We start from the raw sequence: 22,742 nt of genomic DNA on the forward strand, positions 1-22,742 counted from the left end.
ATGAACATCTGTATGCGCAATTGTTTATGGCTTTACGAAATAGAACAGATATTTTGCAAAAGTGTATAAAAAGCTTGTGAAACTTGTGTGCAGCAGAGTTTTTGCATCTTGATACAGGGCTCTCCTTTCTTCTGCAGGATAAAGCATCTTTTCCTTATCCCTGTCAGGCTGTTATTGGCTCTCAGCTAGGCAGACCCGATATTTCGGTAACAGTCACATCAAAGTTAAGGAGAGCAGAACCTGCTCCAAAATTGGCATTTTAGTTGCATACCCAGTGTGGGAGAGCCAGGGGCGGCTCTACGTTTTTGGCCGCCCCAAGCAGTCATGCGCGGGAGGCGCCCCGGAGCCGCGGGAGCAGCGGACCTTCCACGGGCATGACTGCAGTGGCTCGGCTGGACCTCCCGCGGTTCGCGGGTCCGGCGGCTCCGCTTGAGCTGCCGCAGTCATGACGAGTGCCCCCTCCGCAGTCATGCCTGCGGCAGGTCCAGTCGTCCCGGGGCTCCGGTGGACCTCCCGCAGCCATGACTGCGGCAGGTCCGCCGGCCCAGCCTCCCGCCCCCCCCGGCCGCAGGGGACGCCCCCTAGATTTTGCCACCCTAGGCACCAGCTTGTTTTGCTGGTGCCTAGAGCCACCCCTGGGGAGAGCTCTGACCTTGTCCCTGTGGGTCTCGCGCTTCTGGGCGGTTTATGCTAACCTCAGTGGCTCATTGCAACCCTCCACGTAGCCCTTCTCTCTCTAGGGCCAGGGTTTCAGTCTACTGAGCCCTTTTCATCATAGACCAGCAAAGAGGTTGGTGAGAGAACTCCCACAGTCTCTGTTGTCTCTGTGGGCTTATTTCAGAACAGTTTATCCTCCTGTCCTGACAGGGGCCTGACTTCCCCTCCCAGGTGGGTTGGGGGGAACCTGGGCCCGCCCTCTACTCCAGGTTCCAGCCCAGGGACCCTAATGGTAGCAGCTGTTGGCAGCCAACCTTTCACTGCCAGAGTTGCTACATTTCCCTGGGCCACTTTCCCACAGCTCTCCTGCTTCTCCCTTCTTCATCCTTACCTTAGGGCTCCCTTACCGATGGTTTAAGGGTGTCTTCATTAACCAGCCCTTCAGCTGCACTTCCTCTCCTCTGGCTCTTCTCAGCCTGACTGGAGTGAGCCCTTTTATAGTATCAAAAGGGCCTTAATTAGAGTCAGGTGTTCAGATTACCTTATTGGAGTCAGGTGTTCTCATTAGTCTGGAGCAGCCCCTGCTCTGGTCAGTCAGGGAACAGAAAACTGCTAATCCAGTGGTCAGTACATCTGCCTTCAGCTACTTTGTTGTACCCAACTGGCCTGGGTCTATCACACCAGCAATATCCTCTAAGGGGAAAAAAAAAGTAGAATTTATATAGTTTGAGGGATATTGTAGTCCTCTGCCAAACTCTGGGACTTTTGCCTCAAACTGGAACATAGGCCTAAGCCCCCTGGAGGACAGAGGTACTATTTCCCCTATCACACAACATCTCCAGGAGAATTAAATAATCCAGGGGAATGCTCAGAGAGAGCAGAGACAACAATAAGTGCTAGAGGGTGGTTAGGTTTAAGAAGGAGCTCACTCTGTAGCCAGTAGGTTACAGAGCTAGTGGAAGTGTGAAAAACCCCTGGGGCACATGAGGACTGCCCTATGTTTCTATGTAAAACTAAGTGACAGTGTAATCACTGACTACACCAATTATTTGCCCAGCCAACCCTAACTTGACAGACTTTGCTTCATTCTTTTTCTCCCTTCACTCATCCAGCTTCTGCCACGTCTCCATCCTACCACATATTTTTGCTTGCAAAAGCCTTCTATTCTGCAGTTCCTGCCATTTGGATCAGCCTCCTTAGCTTAGTTGATGGGGCAGAGAGAACTCTGTTCATCTGTTTTCAAATCCCACTTGAAAACACCTTCTCCTTTGTCCCCCCTCTCCCTGTTATTTTCTTATTTAATTCTGTAAGAAGCAATAACGGATACAGTATGAAAGAAAGACTATACAAAATAAGATTTGATGTACATGGTAATGCATTGATAGGAGATATCAAAAGGTATGTTTAAAAGAAATCAGAAGACTTAACTCTCAGACTTCTGGTATTTTTAAATAGGGAAGCCAATTCTTTTAATCCCACTTTACACCAAGCAACGGTAAACTTTTGAGCTGCCACAACTGAAAGAGACCGCAGGCTCAGTTCACTTTAATGGAGATACTGCACAAGCCTGGTTTAATGTTTCCCCCACAGTGCATTGAAAATGTCATTATTACTTCACCATCCCAAGTGGAAAGACTATTTGCTTTTTACCGGGATTTTTGATGAAAATGGGAAATCTAATGTCAATTTAGCTTGCCCATTAAAAAAGGGTTACTCAGCTTATGAATCAAATACATTTCAGTTCAAGGAACCTACACAAGGTCCAGTCACTACTCAGACCACTAAAATATGGTTTGAGTGGGATTTAAATGATGCATAGGCCTTGTAGGGGCCCTCTGCACAGAGAGGAAGCCCACCCTAGATCAGTAGAATTTTGGAAGGTTGTTAGAGCTACTGACCCCTTCATTTTGACCTCCGTACACAGTCCCAGCATGCAGAGTGGAAGCCAACAAAATGTTGATGTTTTTGGGTGGTTGGTACACCAGAAATAGGAAGCCATGGAAAATGGAGAACATCACAAGAGGAGGAAGGGGGATATAACCCATGACGATACAAATAAAGCCTCTCACTTGCTTTCTCTAACACACGATGATGATAGGTCACCACCTCTTCTCATAAAGGGTAGTCAAAAACTGTTGAGGAAGATAGAGGGGGCTATGTAGGGGAGCATCATGTCACCTATTGGAGAGAAAGAAGGTTGTGAGAGGCAGGGATGAATAATACAATAAAGTCAAAATGTTTTCATGGATATCATAAAAGTCAATGAACAATATTTTAGTGGTTCTCTACTTTTTCCTACAATCATTCAGGGTTTTAAATAGCTAGACTGATTGCTTCAGGTACTCCAAAGAAAACATTTGGATTCCAGCTGTATCCAAGAACTAAAATACAGAGAAAGCACTATATTTGAAACTAGATAATAAATAATTATTTCATAACTGAAGTTGGTAGCTATTATAGCCTTCCCAGGAGGAAAAAAATCATAGTAGGAGTCTTTAAGGGCTTTCATTTGCACTATAAAGAAAGCCTATTTCCAAACTAAAAGAAGATAGGACTATTAAGAGATTTCACTGTTAAACAGAAGAATAAATGTATTATCCTTAGATACTTTGAAGTGTAACTATTGTTCTTGAAGTAGAACATTAATATTCTATTAGAATATTGGTAATGAGTTCAGAGGAGTTCAACAAGTGCTAGTAATTCAGACTGCTACAGCTACATCACATACTCTTGTATTTGCCTGCATCAACTAGGGTTGCCAATTTTCTAATTGCACAAAACCAAATACCCTTGCCCCACCCCCTGCCTGCCCCTTCTGAGGCCCCGCCCCTTCTCACTCTCTCCCCACTCTCACTCACTTTCACTGGGCTGGGGCAGGGAGTTGGGGTGCAGGAGGGGGTGAGGGCTCCAGCTGGGGGTGCAGGCTTGGGTGTGGGGCCAGGGATGAGGTGTTTGGGGTATGGGAGCAGGTTCAAGGCAGGGGGTTGAGGTATGGGAGGCAGTGAGGGCTCTAGGGTGGGGCTGAGGATGAGGGGATCGGGGTGTAGGAGGGGGCAAGGGATTTGGAGTGTGGGGGGGCTCAGGTAGGGGATTGGGGTGTGGGCTCTGGGAGGGAGTTTGAGTGCAGGAAGAGGTTCCAACCTGAGGCATGGGGTTGGGGTGCAAGGTCTGGGAGGGAGTTAGGGTGCAGGAGGGGGTTCTGATCTGGGGCATGAGGTTCAGGCTCCAGCTGGGCAGCACTTACTGGGAGCCACCTGAGGTCAGCGGCCCAATAGGGCTAAAGCAGTCTTCCTGCCTGCCCTGACTCCACGCTGCTCCTAGAAGTGGCCAGCATGTCTGGCCACTAGGCAGAGGCATGTGGCCAGGCAGCTCTACATGGTGCCAAGAGACACTGCCCCCACAGCTTCCATGGGCTGCGGTTCCAGGCTAACAGGAGCTGCGGAGCCAGCACTGGGAGTGGGGACAGCACACAGCACTTCCCTGATCGCCCCTGCACCTAGGGGCTTGACATGTTGGCCACTTCCAGGGAGCTGCACAGAGCCAGGGCAGAGAGGGAGCCTGCCTTAGCGTCACTGACTGGACTTTTAACAGCCCGGTCAGCAGTGTCACCAGAGCTACCAGGGTCCCTTTTTGACTGGGTGTTCCAGTCGAAAACTGCACACCTGGCAACCCTAGTATCAACTGGTGGAGCCTTGCCAGCTCTAGGCAGCTCAGCAGATGAGCACTAAACTGATCTGTTCCCCTGGCTATGCTTCAAATCCCATAGCTCCAAAAATCACCAAGCCAATGCCTAGTGGGACAGGATTACCTGACCACCTAAAGGCCAGGGGAGAAAAGACACCAGAGAACATAGATGTTTTTATAAAAGGCATATACCAATATTCAGCTTATCTACACCTAAAGTCTTAGCCCTATTTCCCCATAGTCTCTCTTATCCCTCAAAGAAGGCCAAAGTTTCCACAGAGTGCAGACTCCAATCAACACCCAGCTCTCCCCAAAGTCAGTACATTCTTCCCCTCAAGAAGGCAATAATGATGGCAGCTGTGGCTATTCTTACTCCCACCCACAATCTTCTTGGACACACACATTTCAAGTGAGCTGGGTTACCCTTTTATAATGCCCAGGCTCCTCCTAGTCCCAGCAGCCTCTGAGAGGTGTGGTCAATTATAGTCAGCTGCTCAGGTGTTTTTTTCCTCCTCCCAGGTGAGAGTTCACACTGTCACAGCCTACATGGTGGTAGCATAATGTTTTAATATCTTTTGCAATTCCAACAACCCCCATTTGGGTTATTTTAAGAAACAGGTACAGCTTAACCTAAGTTAAACAGCATCATGTTATGTCAAGCACCACATTTACAGATTATGTGGTATGGTACAAAATCTCATTCACATAAGTAAATACAGCATAATTCAGGCATAACGTTGGGTAAATCCCCATTTATTACAGATTTGTACCTTCCTCCCAATACACAGTTCCCATGTTAGTCTGCAAATCACTGGAAGTGATTTGTAAGAAGAAATCCACAATCTTATTTACTTCCCCACAGGATCAGGCCCATTGTGAATAGGCTGCTACGGTAATCTTGAATAAATTTAATTAAATGAAAACTGATAGCACAAATCCTACCTTCACCAGCTAGCAGTGACTCTAACACCAAGTCTCGGAAATATAACATTCAGTAACAGACATTTATATTGATATACAGTGTATAATATTTTCAATCTCAGTAGATATAAAGAACATAGTATTTAATTTATGGAGAAAATGCCTCAGCAATAAGAAAGAGAAAATATAACTGCATTACTTACCAGGTTGGAGCGAGTGAGATATATGTAACAAATATTTTTAAGATACCCACTTCAGGGCCACAGCCGTTTGCCTTTGCCGTATTTAAAGGGCCAGAAAAGCATGCTGGGATAAAAATTCTTACAAAAGGGTAACCCGACAGAGGAGAGTTAGAATAGGAACCTGGAAGCTAAAAAAGCATCCTGGAGGGGCTCTTTCTATGTGTTGCATACCACACCTGCATCACAAGAAGAGTCAAATTTCAGCATCATTCTGTCATAAAAATTTGCCACAGAAAAGGGCTTTTAAACTATCTAATTCAGTGGTTCTCAACCAGAGGTCTGGGGCCCACTAGGGGGCTGCAAGCAGGTTTCAGGGAGTCCACCAAGCAGGGCCAGCCTTAGACCAGGGCCGCCCAGAGAATTCAGGGGGCCTGGGGCAAAGAAATTTTGGGGGCCCCTTCTATAAAAAAAATTGCAACACTATAGTCTCCTGGGGGCCCTTGCGGGGCCCACGGCAAATTGCCCCACTTGCTCCCCTCCACAGGTGCCCCTGGGAAAAAGAAACCTTCCGCATTTCGGCACAAACCCAGTTTTGAGAAAACTTCTTTACAAGGTATCATCGGTTCTCAGCATCAGCTAGGGCTAAAAGGCATAAAACTCATTAAAAGGGTTGGACAAATATTTTCCATCAAAACTTTTTCTGGATCAAAAACTAGGGGTTTTTAAAAAGCAGAAAAAAATCACAGACAATATCTGCTTTCCTTCAAAATTTGTTGTGGTTTTTTTAATTGAAAAGCTAAAATTAGTCTGCCAAAACCTGAATATGGTTTGAGGTTTCAGAAGTGTGTGACCAAATATTTGCTGCTTGCTGTGTTTGATTGTTTAAAGAAACAATAAAAAAATTCTGCTTAAAAAAAAATCCAAAACTTTTGAACCACCTCAGCTTGTAACCAAACACCTGAGCCCATCCAGGCAGAGATTTTTCCAGGTTTCTGATACTCTGCTGGCTTCCTTGACTCATATCTGTCTCCATAACTTTGGGTTCATTTAGGTTAGAACATAAGAACAGCCATACTGGGTCAAACCAAAGGCCATCCTGCCCAGTATCCTGTCTACTGACAATGGCCAATGCCAAGTGCCCCAGAGGGAGTGAACCTATCAGGTAATGATCAAGTGATCTCGCTCCTGCCATCCATCTCCACTCTCTGAGAAACAGAGGCTAAGGACACCATTCCTTACCCATCCTGGCTAATAGCCATTAATGGACTTAATCTCCACGCATTTATCTGTTTCCTAGAGACTGGCTCCATGGGGTCCCTCACAAACTGGAGAAGGTTACTGTGGGTTTTTCTTTACTATAGATTATGTACATACTCCATGAACTGAGCATTTGAGCTTGTTCCAGAATCTGGGATGAGCCTATGTTGTCAAAACTGAAATGCTCAAAATAGCACAGGCATGTGAATGGACATAGGGTGCTAAAATTAAATTAACCCAGGGGTTCTCAAACTGGAGTTCAGGACCCCTCAGGGGATCACGAGGTTATTACTGGGGGTCGTGAGCTGTCAGCCTCCACCTCAAACCCTGCTCTGCCTCCAGCATTTATAATAGTGTTAAATATATAAAATAAAGTGTTTTCAATTTATAAAAAGGGGGGGGTCACATCAGAGGTTTGCTATGTGAAAGGGGTCACCAGGACAAAAGTTTGAGAACCACTGAATTAACCCCTCTGAAGCCTCAGGGAATGCAGAGGAGGGGGGTCTCCCTTGGTAGGGTTGCTCTTCTCATGTGATCCTTCCCCACAGTGGCTAATTTTAAATGAAGCTACCCTGACATGAATCTCCCTATGGCACTGAAATTACATGTAGACTATAATTTGGCATTGAGAAGTGAAAGGGATGGGAGCCCTAATGGAAAAGCTAACAGCTTGGCTCTTCTGCAAGCCTCAAACTGCTGAATGAGCTTTAGGGTAGGGAAGGCTGTGCCTCCCAAACAGCCTGGCCCTGCCCCCTATCCGACCTCCACCCACTTCCTGCCCCCAACTGCCCACCCCCCTCAGAATCCCTGACCCATCCTGCTCCTTGTCCCCTCACCATCCCCCAGAGACCCCACCACCACCACCCTGGGACCCCACCCCTGCTCCCTGTCTGCCCCAACCCCTAGCCACCCCAAATGCCCACAAACCAACCCCCATTCCCTGCCCGCTCCCCCACCCCAACCTCTGCCCCCTGCCTGTGCCCAGGACTCCCTGCCCCTTAGCCAACCCCACTGGCCCCAGCCTCTTACCGCCGGCTCCTGCCTCACCCGGAACCTCAGCGCGTGGCTGAACAGCTGCAGCGTGTCTCCAGCAGGGCCTGAGCCCCGCCCCGCTCAGAGCCACGTGGTGAGGGGGCGGGGCTGGGAGCGCCATGCCGAGCGGAGGCAGCTGAGCTCAGCCTGGAACTCGCAGCCCCGCCCCCTCACCAGTGGCTCTGAGCGGGGCGGGGCTCAGGGGCCCCACCGGAGACACCCCGCTTGATGTGCTAAGTCTCCAGGAGAGGGGCGGAGGCCGGAGCCTCAGCTGTTCTCCTGGGGGCCCCTCTGGGGCCTGGGGCAAATTGCCCCCCCCCCCGGGCGGCCCTGCCTTAGACTCACTTGGGCCCAAGGCAGAAAGCCAAAACCCCACTGCATGGGGCTGAAGCCCGAGGCCCTGACCCGCACCACCTGGGGCAGAAGCCAAAGCCTGAGCATGGTAGCTTTGCAGGGCCCCCAGGCAATTGCCCTGCTTGCTACTCCCCTCCCGCCCCATGCCAGCCCTGGCTTTTACATGCAGAAAACCAGTTATTGTGGCACAGGTGGGCCATGGAGATTTTACAGCAGGTTGGGTGGGTGTCAGAAAGAAAAAGGTTGAGAGCCTCTGATCTAATTCATCTGCTTAGCAGTACAGGATTGTTTCTTGCAGTATCTCAGCTAGTGTTTTGTCCAATCTAGTTTTAGTTTTTCTAAGCAATACATGTTTCAACAGTTTCCTTAGGAAATTATTTTAAAGCTAGGTAGGGCTCACTGACAGGAATTCCCCCCCATTCAGTTTAAGCCTTCCCCTTCTTAATTTCATCACATTACTGTTCCATATACCCCCTTTTCACCTTGCTAAATAATTCCTCCCCATCCTTGGTATTTACATATCTCCTCTCAAAAAAATGAAACAAAGTTGTAAGAGAAGTTTAATTACAAATGATTGAAGCAACTTGAACACCTGCTCTGCTGGTGGGCCCACAGCTGGCCAGCACAGCCGTAAAAGTCATTGGCACCAGTTTGGGAAATATAGCTGTTAGGCTGACTTCCCCCAGCAGAAGTGTAACCACCACCTGTGTTTCTGCCTGCCATTTTGCAGCCTCCCTAAATCAGCAGGAGTTAATCAAACCCCAGAACTCTAAAGTGATTTTTTACTTTCAGCTCTTTTGCAGGCATTGGAGTTCCAGGTGCAACATTAATTGTGGGATGTGCTTTGATTAACCAAGGATCTGTATGCACTACTAGAAAATCAGAGAACTATAGGCTACAGATTGGGAACAGTGAGTAGAAATATTACAACTACTTTTGTTTGACTATGGTAAGGATTCATCAACCTTGAAAAGGGCAACATTTTAATACTGGTGAAATGTATTAGTGAGACAAATTTTGAAGGAGCATCAGCAAATTAAAAGCAGTTAAAGAAAAATTCAAAACCATTTAGGTAGCTTTCACCAATCAGTAAAAGATATGGGGTGATTGTGGATGTGCACTAACCTTTCTCCATAATGGATAGCAGCTGGAGAAAAACAAACTACATACACACCTCAGAAATGCTAAGTATGAATCCCCACAAATTATGTTGACAGTAGAAAACTAATGGTGCTACATTTGCAATAATACATGTAATTCTGATCATCACACTAAAAAAACATTGTTTACTGGAGCACTGCCCAGATGATTCAGGGGTGAGAGAAGGACTAGTGTTAGTTTGGTGCAGGTAAAGGAGCTGCTACATCTTTAGACAATAGAATGGAGCAAATCAAATAGAGAATGATTAATTCTGTTTGAGGCTACTAAAAGTTGTTTAAGAAACAAAAGAGACATTAGCACAATACATTCTGATACCAATACTGAAGCATGGGACTTTGTCACAGTACTGACAGAGAAATATGTCTGGATAAAATAAAACGTTTCCTTCAGGCAAACTGACAGATTTGTAACTCAGATTATAAGAATATATCCCTGCATTTTCTATGAACCAGCCAAGCTGCCAACCCATTTCTTCCTAAATTAAAATGAGACTGGCTACAGCAAAATGTGTTTTAGTAAATCAAATGTGTGCAGAGTAAATCAAATCTGGTCATATGAAAACTATCTTTAGATAGATATTTAATATTTGGAGCCTGAGAGAAATACATGGCAAAGAGACTGATCCTATGGCAAAACTAATGTGGATTTTTCCTCTAAATAAAAGATGCAGGATTAGTCCCTACAGCCAGGGCCACCCAGAGGAGGGGGCAAGAGGGGCAATTTGCCCCAGGCCCCGCAGGGGCCCCCACGAGAGTTTTTGGGGGTCCCTGGAGCGGGGTCCTTCACTTGTTCCGGGGGCCCGAGAAAACTCTCGCTGGTCCCGGGCCCCTGGAGCTTCTCCCGCTCCCAGTCTTCGCCGGCGGGGGATCCTTCCGCTCCAGGGCGGAAGGACCCCCCGCAGGTGAATTACCGCTGAAACGGGACCCACCGAAGTGCAGCCGGGACTTCGGCAACGGGGGACCCTTCCGTTCCATGACCCGCCGCCGAAGTGCCCAGAAAACCCGCGGCTGCACTTCGTATTGTAGTTTTGAGAATGCTTGGTGGAGATTTTGTAGGTGTTGGTCTCTGTCTGAGGGGTTAGAGCAGATGCGGTTGTACCTCAGTGCTTGGCTGTAGACAATGGATCGTGTGGTGTGCCCGGGATTTCAACAGCTTCCACCCCACCATCAACCTCAGCCTGGACCAATCTACACGGGAAGTCCACTTCCTTGACACCACGTTGCAAATAAATGATGGTCACATTAACACCACCCTATACTGAAAACCTACCAACTGCTATGCCTACCTTCATGCCTCCAGCTTCCATCCCGGGCACACCACATGATCCATTGTCTAAAGCCAAGCACTGAGGTACAACCGCATCTGCTCTAACCCCTCAGACAGAGACCAACACCTACAAAATCTCCACCAAGCATTCTCAAAACTACAATACCCGCACGAGGAAATAAAGAAACAGATCAACAGAGCCAGATGTGTACCCAGAAGCCTCCTACTGCAAGACAAACCCAAGAAAGAAACCAACAGGACTCCACTGGCCATCACATACAGTCCCCAGCTAAAACCCCTCCAACGCATCATCAGGGATCTACAACCCATCCTGGACAATGATCCCATACTTTCACAGGCCTTGGGTGGCAGGCCAGTCCTCTCCCACAGACAACCTGAAGCATATTCTCACCAGTAACTGCACACCGCACCATAGTAACTCTAGCTCAGGAACCAATCCATGCAACAAACCTCGATGCCAACTCTGCCCACATATGTACACCAGCGACACCATCACAGGACCTAACCAGATCTGCCACACCATCACCAGTTCATTCACCTGCACGTCCACCAATGTAATATACACCATCATATGCCAGCAATGCCCCTCTGCTATGTACATCGGCCAAACTGGACAGTCTCTACGGAAAAGGATAAATGAACACAAATCAGATATTAGGAATGGCAATATACAAAAACCTGTAGGAGAACACTTCAATCTCCCTGGCCACACAATAGCAGATCTTAAGGTGGCCATTCTGCAGCAAAAAAACTTCAGGACCAGACTTCAAAGAGAAACTGCTGAGCTTCAGTTCATCTGCAAATTTGACACCATTAGCTCAGGATTAAACAGACTGTGAATGGCTTGCCAACTACAAAACCAGTTTCTCCTCCCTTGGTGTTCACACCTCAACTGCTAGAAGAGGGCCTCATCCTCCCTGATTGAACTAAACTCGTTATCTCCAGCCTGCTTCTTGCTTGCATATATATACCTGCCCCTGGAGATTTCCACTGCATGCATCGACAAAGTGGGTATTCACCCACAAAAGCTCATGCTCCAAAACTTCTGTTAGTCTATAAAGTGCCACAGGACTCTTTGCTGCTTTTACAGATCCAGACTAACACGGCTACCCCTCTGATACTTGACAGAATCAAAATATTTGGTTTATTCACCTGATCTCAAACATTTTATTTTAAGTCAGTTCAACATTAAACTATATCTTGCCATGGTGCTGTGGCGCATCAGAGGAGATGTAATCCAGCTATGGAGTCCAGTGCACAGAGCAGAATGGGGACAAGTTGTGCGGGAATGACAATTCCCATGAGGTACTACAGCATTGTAGGCAGGTGCAGTTGAATAGCGAATTAACTCCAAATGAAACATTTCAGTTGAGGAATATTAAAGTGCTGAATTTAGATTTTTTAAAAAGGCAAAATAAAACATTAAGACATTTTCCAATAAGAATTTTTCATATTGTGAAAAAAATTGGTATTTTAACTTTTCATCCCAATTTGGGATAAAACCAAATGTTGAGGTACTAGAATTTCCTGCAGAAGAGAAATTCCAATTTTTGTTCAGTTGTACTCTGCCCCAGAGATATTTATCCCAGTTTTATGACAATGCAACTCCACTGAAGTCAGCAGTTACTACAGATTAAAACTGATGGCAGAGAGGAGAATTTGTCCCAGCACATACATATGGCTTCGCATAACATAGGGCTGATCAACAACAGAGTAACTCCTACCTCTCTCTAAGCTTCCTGGTCTCTACCTGCAGGGGCGGCTCTAGGAATTCCGCTGCCCCAAGCAGGGCGGCGCGCCGCGGGGCCCGCTCTGGCGGTCGCCGGTCCCGCGGCTCCGGGGGACCTCCTGCAGACGTGCCTGCGGAGGGTTTGCTGGTCCCACGGCTCGGGTGGACCTCCCACAGGCACACCTGCGGATGCTCCACCGGAGCCGCGGGACCAGTGGACTCTCCGCAGTCATGTCTGCGGGAGGTTCGCTGGTCCCGCGGCTCCAGTGGACCTCCCGCAGGCATGACTGCGGAAGATCCACCGGAGCCGCCTGCCGCCCTGCCGGCAAAATGCCGCCGCAAGCGCACGCTTGGCACGCTGGGGTCTAGAGCCAGCCCTGTCTACCTGACTACTCTTCTTCCACTTCCTCCGAGCCTTATAGCTCCTGCCTAATGAGGCTGGCAGGTGCAGTCAGTGATTAGGCAAACCCAGGGCTGGCCTTACCATGAGGCGAGCTGAGGTGGCTGCCTCAGGTGCCAGACTGGGGGGGGGGCGGGCGCCACTATGACCCAGAGTGTAGAAAATTGTGTCTGCTTCTGGTGCATATGTATTCTCTCCGCTCTAGATGCACAGAGATTGTAGAGTGCAGTGCTGGAGGAAGGAGGGCACAAGAGACATAATAGGCAGGCAGGAAAAAACGGTGAGAGGGAATAACAGAAAGCAGCAGGAGCAGAGAAGAGGCTCCTCCTCCTATGTAACTCTCTAGCACCCCCAGGAGCCTGGACTGATTAACACCAGCTTCTCAGGGAGCTTCTTGTTTCCTGCTGCTTCCCTGAACCCACTTGAGGAGAACAGGCAGTCAACTGAAGTAGTAGGAGCCAGTTAGGCCCTTAAGACGCTGATGTCTTCCCTCACTCAGGCCCTGCTATGAGCCTACTTATTTGTCCTCTTCAACTGAGTGTTGAGAGCCACTATAACTGGCACAGAACAGCAGTCATGAGGGCAGCATTCAAAAAAAGAAAGATAGAAAAGCTTCCTTTGCTTTCTAAGCAGAAAGGAGCTCTCCTGAGATACACAGACACAAATGTTCACAGCGAGCCTTCCGGCCCCAGTGAGGATGTGAGATGCCTGATCTTCCAGTTAGTCAGAGTGCAGGTGACCTGGCAGCTACTGCAGCATCCATATCTCCATCTCAAATGGATGTAACCATGCACATTCCTGAAGAAAAGTGTAGATCAGAGAAGAGTGTGGTGGAGGCGTAAGAAACAGCTGCTGCTTAGTTTAGTTCCTTAAGTCTAGATGATCCAGGACTGTGGACTCACTTGAGCAGTAGCCTGAAGGACTTCCTTGTACTGCATGGGCCACAGCAAGTGAAAAACTTCATGTTGCCCAAAGACAATGAAAATAGAAGTTTCCATCCAACACATTACTGACGTGCGGGAGGTCCACCGGAGCCGCGGGGCCAGCAGACCCTCCGCAGGCACGTCTGCGGGAGGTCTACCGGAGCCGCAGTCCCAGCGGACCTTCCACAGGCATGCCTGCGGGAGGTCCGCCGGAGCCACCTGCCGCCCTCCCGCTGGGACGCTGCCCCAAGCACGCGCTTGGCGCGCTGGGGTCTGGAGCCGGCCCTGATTATACTTACATGACTTTCTATCATTTTGTATCTTTACACTTTATAATTGGTGGCTTCGGGAATGTCAGATATAGGGGTCTTTTACCCAGATACATAAGTAATGTTATGAAGAAATAACAGTGTATGACAAACTGGAAAGGAATTAACACATTGATGGGAATGAGACATTGATGAGGACAAGGTAACAATGAGACACACACACTGTCGTATGGTTAAATGCAGAATATTACCAAAGAGGGGTAACCACCCCAAACTACCTGGCAGGGCTTTTCCAATGCAGACCTCACTTGGCACCAATGGCCCCAGGTTCTATAAAACTGAGGATGGATGGGAAGTTCATGTCCCCTTACATTCTCAGGTCTGCCCATCCTCAGACCACATGGAGCACTGCCCTCGTTGCTCCTGGTTAAGCTCTCTTCCCTTCTTCGCTGCTCCTGGCCCATTCAAAGTAGTACTTTGGCTAGCAAGTAGAGCATTTTCAGATACAAGAACTTGCCTGCAAGGGGAAATTGACCAACAAAGTTAAAGCATAACTATTATGCTATTGCTATTCTGATATTACTCACTCATGCTGACAGTCTATTCTGGAATAAAAGTGACTTTATTCTGGACTAATTACTCTATTTGTATTGTGCTACAACTTTGTTGGTCAATTTCCTCGCACAGACAAAACCCAAGAGGCCATAAACCATAACTGAGAACTGAATGTGAAGCTAGCATATAAACATGTCAAGCAAATAATTATAGAAAGTACATACATAAAACTAGACTCACTTCTTTTGCAATGCCCTTTAAAAATGAATTCCCAACAACCATAATAAAAATGAAAGCTCAGCAATACAAGCCCTTCAAGATGTGTATATAACTACCTAAGTAAGGATATGGTATTGTTTCCTTGTACTCCCTCTTCTTTCTCAACTTTGTTTTTAGTTTACGTTACTTGTATCTTGTCTCCTCTTAAATTGTAATCTGTTCACTGCAGGACCTGGTTTGTTGTTTTTTTAATAGTAGTACACCTGACACACTTTTGGAGGTATATGAATAATAATAGAATGTGGAACAATCTATTAAACATCACAAATAGTGTACATCAGTCCAAAATGCAGGGAGTAGTGAATCATTGGGGATAAAGGAAAGTTCTCATCCGAAATTTCATCCATAATTAAATAGAAACTGAACCAAACGTTTGGGGTTGAAAGAGTTTATTTAACTTATTTTAATATGTATTTTCTGCTGCATTTCCTGGTTTCAGACAAAATGGAAAAAGGAGTTGATATTCTATTAGAAAGGGTGTTCTTGGGGTATTTTTGGCCCTGCTGGAAGTGTGACAGGCCAAAAATCTCATAAAAATGTTCTCATATGAACTGGAGTCCAGTTCTATGAAGGAAAGGCAGTCAAAATTCAAGAGTGCTTATCTGAACTGAAACATCAAACCTTAGATGATCTCCCCCTAGTACAAAATAAAGAAAGATTAAGGAGTTTAGGGGTACAGAAACTCCCTGGAGATTATGGTGAAAACAGATCAATACTATTTAATTATTTGTTTTGATTTATAATTACAAGACATAAGAACATAAGAATGGCCGTACTGGGTCAGACCAAAGGTCCATCTAGCCCAGTATCCTGTCTACCGACAGTGGCCAATGCCAGGTGCCCCAGAGGGAGTGAACCCAACAGGCAATGATCAAGTGATCTCTCTCCTGCCACCAATCTCCACCCTCTGACAAACAGAGGCTAGGGACACCATTCCTTACCCATCCCGGCTAATAGCCATTAATGGACTTAACCACCATGAATTTATCCAGTTCTCTTTTAAACGCTGTTATAGTCCTAGCCTTCACAACCTCCTCAGGCAAGGAGTTCCACAAGTTGACTGTGCACTGTGTGAAGAAGAATTTCCTTTTATTTGTTTTAAACCTGCTGCCCATTGATTTCATTTGGTGGCCCCTGGTTCTTGTATTATGGGAACAAGTAAATAACTTTTCCTTATTTACTTTCTCTACATCACTCATGATTTTATATACCTCTATCATATCCCCCCCTAGTCTCCTCTTTTCCAAGCTGAAAAGTCCTAGCCTCTTTAATCTCTCCTCATATGGGACCTGTTCCAAACCCCTAATCATTTTAGTTGCCCTTCTCTGAACCTTTTTGAATGCCAGTATATCTTTTTTGAGATGAGGAGACCACATCTGTATGCAGTATTCAAGATGTGGGCATACCATGGATTTATACAAGGACAATAAAATACTCTCCTTCTTATTTTCTGTCCCCTTTTTAATGATTCCTAACATCCTGTTTGCTTTTTTGACTGCCACTGCACATTGCGTGGACGTCTTCAGAGAACTATCCACGATGACGCCAAGATCTTTTTCCTGATTAGTTGTAGCTAAATTAGCCCCCATCATATTGTATGTATAGTTGGGGTTATTTCTTCCAATGTGCATTACTTTACATTTATCCACATTAATTTTCATTTGCCTTTTTGTTGCCCAATCACTTAGTTTTGTGAGATCTTTTTGAAGTTCTTCACAGTCTGCTTTGGTCTTAACTATCTTGAGCAGTTTAGTATCATCTGCAAACTTTGCCACCTCACTTTTTACCCCTTTCTCCAGATCATTTACAAATAAATTGAATAGGATTGGTCCTAATACTGACCCTTGGGGGACACCACTTGTTACCCCTCTCCATTCTGAGAATTTACCATTTATTCCTATCCTTTGTTCCCTGTCTTTTAACCAGTTCTCAATCCATGAAAGGACCTTCCCTCTTATCCCATGACAACTTAATTTACATAAGAGCCTTTGGTGAGGGACCTTGTCAAAGGCTTTCTGGAAATCTAAGTACACTATGTCCACTGGATCCCCCTGTTAACCCCTTCAAAGAACTCTAATAACTTTAGTAAGACACGATTTCCCATTACAGAAACCATGTTGATTTTTGCCTAACAATTTATGTTCTTCTATGTGTCTGACAATTTTATTCTTTACTATTGTTTCAACTAATTTGCTCAGTACTGATGTTAGACTTACCGGTCTGTAATTGCTGGGATCACCTCTAGAGCCTTTTTTAAATACTGGAGTTACATTAGCTATCTTCCAGTCACGGGGTACAGAAGCTGATTTAAAGGACAGGTTACAAACCATAGTTAATAGTTCCAGAACTTTACATTTGAGTTCTTTCAGAAATCTTGGGTGAATGCCATCTGATCCCGGGGACTTGTTACTGTTAAGTTTATCAATTAATTCCAAAATCTCCTCTAATGACACCTCAATCTGTGACAATTCCTCTGATTTGTCACCTACAAAAGCCGGCTTAGGTTTGGGAATCTCCCTAACATCCTCAGCCATGAAGACTGAAGCAAAGAATCCATTTAGTTTCTCTGCAATGACTTTATTGTCTTTAAGTGCTCCTTTTGTATCTTGATCATCCAGGGGCCCCACTGGTTGTTTAGCAGGCTTCCTGCTTCTGATGTACTTAAAAAACATTTTATTATTACCTTTTGAGTTTTTGGCTAGCTGTTCTTCAAACTCCTTTTTGGCTTTTCTTATTACATTTTTACACTTAATTAGGCAGTGTTTATGTTCCTTTCTATTTACCTTACTAGGTGTCATAGGTCTCACCCCCACTTGGAGCTGTTGGGTTCCAATGTGGGGACCTGCCTTGGTTTCCCTCTAAACTAAAGTTTAGATCTAGTAAAAGCTGCCACCACCCAATCAGATATGTGGATTGGGACACAGTCCTTCCCCAAAAACCTTGGGGATTCCAAGAGCCCCAACTCCATGGAGTTCTTACACCCAGGAGAAATAAACCATTCCCCCCTGCTTCCTCCCCCCTCCCTTTTCCTAGGAGAGATACCGGGATTTAACTACAGAGGGATACCTCCCCCTCCCCTTTCCCTGAGAATCCACCCAAGGAAAGACCAACCAAGTCCTTAATAGAAAAGAATTTATTAAAGAATAAAAAAGAAAGTCACTGTCTCTGTCCCCAAGATGGAAGAATATACAGGGTCTAAACTTATCAATCTCTGGAGAGAATTCCCCCTCCCTTCTTTCTCAGTAAAAGCAATCACAGTACAGACTTAAAGAAATTCTATAGCAAAACACAGAATTGCAAATACAGAAATAAAAGTATAAGAATACTAGTTCCTTGCTAATACTCACTAGCTTGAATAGAAGAATTTATTGCAGAAACCTGGGAGGACTTGATTAAGATGTCTGGACTCTCTTAATTCCCAAGAGAGACTCTCTAAGAAAACAAAGAACAGGGAAAAAAAAACTTCCCTCCACAGGGATTTGAAAATATCTTGTTCCTCATTGGTCCTCTGGTCAGGTGTCCACAGGTACTGCTTGTTAACCCTTTACAGGTAGACAAAAACCTTAACCCTTAACTAACTGTTTATGACACTAGTATTTGACTTCCACTTTTTAAAAGATGCCTTTTTATCTCTCACTGCTTCTTTTACATGGTTGTTAAGCCACGGTGGCTCTTTTTTAGTTCTTTACTGTGTTTTTTAATTTGGGGTATACATTTAGGTTGGGCCTCTATTATGGTGTCTTTGAAAAGCATCCATGCAGCTTGCAGGGATTTCACTTTAGTCATTGTACCTTTTAATTTCTGTTTAACTGACCCCCTCATTTTTGCATAGTTCCCCTTTTTGAAATTAAATGCCACGGTGTTGGGCTGTTGAGGTGTTCTTCCCACCACAGGGATGTTAAATGTTATAATATTATGGTCACTATTTCCAAGTGGTCCTGTTATAGTTACCTCTTGGACCAGCTCCTGTGCTCCACTCAGGACTAAATCGAGAGTTGCCTCTCCCCTTGTGGGTTCCCGTACCAGCTGCTCCAAGAAGCAGTCATTTAAAGTATCAAGAATTTTTGTCTCAGCATTTCATCCTGAGGTGATATGTTCCCAGTCAATATGGGGATAATTGAAATCCCCCACTATTATTGAGTTCTTAATTTTGATAGCCTCTCTAATTTCCCTTAGCATTTCATTGTCACTATCACTGTCCTGGTCAGGTGGTTGATAATAGATCCCTAATGTTATATTCTTGTTAGAGCATGAAATTACTATCCATATAGATTCTATGGGACATGTGGATTCACTTAAGATTTTTACTTCATTTGATTCTACATTTTCTTTCACATATATTGCCACTCACCCCCCCACACACACACACACACACCCTGCTGCACGACCTGTTCTGTCCTTCTGATATCTTTTGTACCCCGGAATGACTGTGTCCCATTGATTGTCCTCAGTCCACCAGGTATCTGTGATGCCTATTATATCAATATCGTCCTTTATCACGAGGCACTCTAGTTCACCCATCTTATTATTTAGACTTCTAGCATTTATATACAAGCACTTTAAAAAATTGTCACTGTTTATTTGTCTGCCCTTTTCTGATGTGTCCGATTCTTTTTTATGTGAATGTTTCTCATCTGATCTGGCCCCTAGATTATCCTCTTCCATCTCTCCTCTTGACTAAAACCTAGAGAATCTCTATCAATAGACTCTCCTCTAAGAGAAGTCTCTGACCGATCCACATGCTCCTCTGCAGCAGTCGGCTTTCCCCCATCTCTTAGACAACCATTCACAGCTATCAGTCCTTCACAACAGTTGGAATAGACTGCTTCAACAATCACTAACAAAAATAATGAATGCCAACTAGTAACAACCCAGATCAAGGTTAAAAAAAATCCCCCAAATGCCACCCACACTATACCTAAATATCAAAGAAAACAGATGGGCTTTACAGCTGTAGTCAATACCGTAAGTTTGTTACACAGATTTAAAGCAGGAAGTGCTCTACTTTTAGCTGAGTGGAGGCATAGGTGCTAGAACTCAGGGGCAGCTCCAGGCCCCAGCACGCCAAGCGCGTGCTTGGGGCGGCATGCCGCCGGGGGCACTCTGCTGGTCGCCGGGAGGATGGCAGGCGGCTCCGGTGGACCTCCCGCAGGCATGCCTGCGGAGGGTCCGCTGGTCCCGCAGCTTCGGTGGAGCATCTGCAGGCGTGCCTGCGGGAGGTCCACCGGATCCGCGGGACCAGCGGACCCTCCGCAGGCATGTCTGCAGGAGGTCCACCGGAGCCGCAGGACCAGCGACCGGCAGAGCGCCCCCCGCGGCGTGCCGCTGTGCTTGGGGTGGCGAAATTGCTAGAGCCGCCCCTGCTAGAACTAAGGGTGCTGCTGCTGCACCACATGGTTCAAAGGCTCCCTATCACCTCATTGGATCAGTTCCCATGATTTTAACAAATGCAAAGGAAGCCAGAGGTCTTTAGATAAATAATCTAAGTTATCTTTAGATAAACAGAAAATAATGATGCATAATCTGTTTCCAGTGGCACTTCCAAACAGGGAAGGGGGAATGAGGGATTGTCTTGTGGCTAGAGTACTGGGATATGACTTAGAAGAACTGAGTGCAAAGCTGGGCTCAGCTACAGGCTTCTTGTGCAACCTTGAACAAAACACTTAATCTACTCTGTGCCTCAGTCTCCCTTCTGGAAAATGGAGTGCTGTGAGGATAAAATTGACCAGTGATTGTAAGGTATTCACATACTATGGTGATGAGGGCCATATAAGAACCTAGGTAGAAGAAGGTACAAGCCCTGGCTGGAGGAGCTTAATCTACAGACAGAGAGTAGGGAGGAAGGGATGCTATATGTTAGTGGGGTGGAAATTGGCCACATCAAGTAGGTAGCTTGTTTTATTTTCAACATAACACATAAATTATTCTCAGTTACCCTCAAACGTCTCATTATCAGTTAGCTAGTTTCCCCACAGGCATCCTGGTACACACGTTACAAAGGAATAGGCCATAATCCTGGAAGAGCATTTATTTTCACTATTTAATCTAGACAGTGTTTACCTGATTGGATGCTTTACTTGGGATGCTTTTCTTTCAAACAGGTTATTGAGGATAATTGTAGCTTCCAGCTCTTGACAAATAAAAATGACATCAGGGTGTTGGTGTCACTAGGCATAACTCTAGGTAACTTGGGGGGGTGGAAGACCACGAGTGTCGATGAAGCCCCCCTGCTCTAGGCCTAAGTGAACCAAGGGTCCTCCATGATGAACTTTAACCGACCTAAGTAGCTGCAAAACAAAATGTGTAACAGTCAGCTAACAGCTCAAGGCAGTCTGAAGCGGTAGTGATAAGGGAAGCCTACATGCCTCTGTGAAGGACAAGATAACAGGTCTGGGAGAGTTTGCTAACCAGCTGCGAATGTTGCTTACTGTAGCTGCTATGGGGGGAGGCAGGAAGGGGGGGAAGAAAGCGGGGGGAACTAAGCTGAAGCAAACAACTTGAATATAAAAAGGGAAAGCTGCTTGTATCTGCGCGCTTGATTTGAGACATGCCAGTCTCCTTGCACCGCTTTGAGATCTCAAATAAACTTTGTCTGCTTCTCCACCCTGGTGTGTTCATTGGCGCGAAGCACACCGGGCAATGAACCCCGCTGTTGCCCCCTCGGGCCCTCTGTGCCGGCAACAAGGGTATATATGCAGTGTTGTCATCAGGATATATATGTTATATGTATTATATTTATTATCAAGATACATATACATATTACATATATATAATAAATATCTGTTGGCGAGATGGTTATGACATCAGTGAAGACCTGGAAATAAAATTATAAAAATCTAAAAGTTACTAATTCCGTTTAGGGTTAGCATAAAAGCTGCAACCTTTAGGATGGAAAAAGCTGTATGTTTACGATTTTACCAGCATGTACCATTACGAGACTTATTTATTGTCTTCCTAAAAACTTTACCCTGTAAAATATTATCAGCACATGCAGCTGCTTTACTCAGCATCCTATACAAATGAAAAATGTAATTTTTTTTTAAACTAAGCCCTCCAAATGATAAAATGAGAAAGCTGGTATTTATTTAAAAAAGACCCTATTTGGTCTGCCCTCCTTTGCTGTTGCTACCTTGCAGTTTATGACATCTAGCTAGTGGGAGGTCTGACAAACTGAACAAGGCAGTGAGCAAGAAATTACATTCCTGCTGAAATCAGTAATCCCTTTGTGGAGGCTGCTCCTTCTATTGGTGTGATTTCTTCTGTGTCACTTTGAGAAGGGCTCTAATATTATTATTTTAAGTGTAGTTTGCCTTTGGGGAGGGAGGAGGGGAATGCACAAGGAAAGAGACAGCAAGCTGTCCATCTCTCAGAAGAAAAGAACAAGACTTGCAGCACAGGAACTGGCTTCACTATAATATACAGTGTAGAAGTCAACAAAACTGTTATCAAAATACAATCATTTTTGTACAGACCGAAGAGAAAGGACACAAAAGTGGATAACACAGTGAAGGATACAATAAAGCAGGGTACAAAGTGACTCTCATGCACTTTGAGTGTGGGCTCTGAAGTACAATGTAAGTCTTACCTTATCTTGTATTTTTTTATACTTGTAGTACTTAGTCATTTTATTTCTATTTTGAAGCCACGCTGGACTAAAAAGTAATCATTACAATTACATATTAAAATCAATGTGGAACATTACTTGTAATTTTGGTATGAGACTTAAAATGATATTGTAATATGACAGAAGACAGAGACTATCAGCCATAATATTGAAGATGAACTATAAATAAGAGCATATCTAATTATTGTGAGAGTAAGATGCTGAATGGAATCTTTAATCAACTTTCTTAATGCAGAGCACAGAGAGCTCTGCTATTTTGTATGGCAAGCTATTTTCATACTGCTGTGTTTAAAACTGTGTGATTACAGTTACCAATAGCAATTAGGATGTAGCTACAGAAGGGAGTCCTGGTGGTTGCAAAAGTTTTTTGGCCAATGTTTTTGCTCTCTGAAGCCTCGAGTCCACATTTTCTAGCCTGTAAGTTAGTT

The 22,742-nt window shown here is 45.3% G+C and overlaps 1 protein-coding gene and 1 long non-coding RNA gene across 14 annotated transcripts in view; one reads left to right on the forward strand and one right to left on the reverse strand.

The window, feature by feature from the left end:
• HTR2A (5-hydroxytryptamine receptor 2A) overlaps positions 1-22,742 on the forward strand; it is a 73,411-nt gene that overhangs the window by 4,883 nt on the left and 45,786 nt on the right. For 3 of the 12 annotated variants that reach the window (XM_039524095.1, XM_039524123.1, XM_039524155.1), the window contains exons 2-3: positions 8,880-8,998; positions 22,161-22,264. The exons of 1 other annotated variant lie outside the window; for it this stretch is intronic. The gene's annotated coding sequence lies outside the window, so the exon portion shown is untranslated. Of the gene's footprint in view, positions 1-8,097; positions 8,176-8,245; positions 8,279-8,879; positions 9,037-22,160; positions 22,265-22,742 lie in introns of those variants that run through there. 8 more of the 12 variants (XM_039524087.1, XM_039524132.1, XM_039524147.1 and 5 more) reach the window with 6 other exon arrangements.
• On the reverse strand, positions 1,207-21,092 carry LOC120397784. 2 transcript variants are annotated; one of them, XR_005594006.1, is made up of 3 exons: positions 20,751-21,092; positions 2,727-2,835; positions 1,207-1,350 (listed from the first exon to the last, which is right to left on the reverse strand). It is a non-coding gene; the product is annotated as an uncharacterized LOC120397784 (long non-coding RNA). The 2 variants fall into 2 exon arrangements; XR_005594005.1 differs by lacking the exon at positions 20,751-21,092 and adding an exon at positions 7,731-7,768.

Source organism: Mauremys reevesii, linkage group 1, assembly GCF_016161935.1.
Source record: "Mauremys reevesii isolate NIE-2019 linkage group 1, ASM1616193v1, whole genome shotgun sequence".
NCBI lineage: Eukaryota > Metazoa > Chordata > Testudines > Geoemydidae > Mauremys > Mauremys reevesii.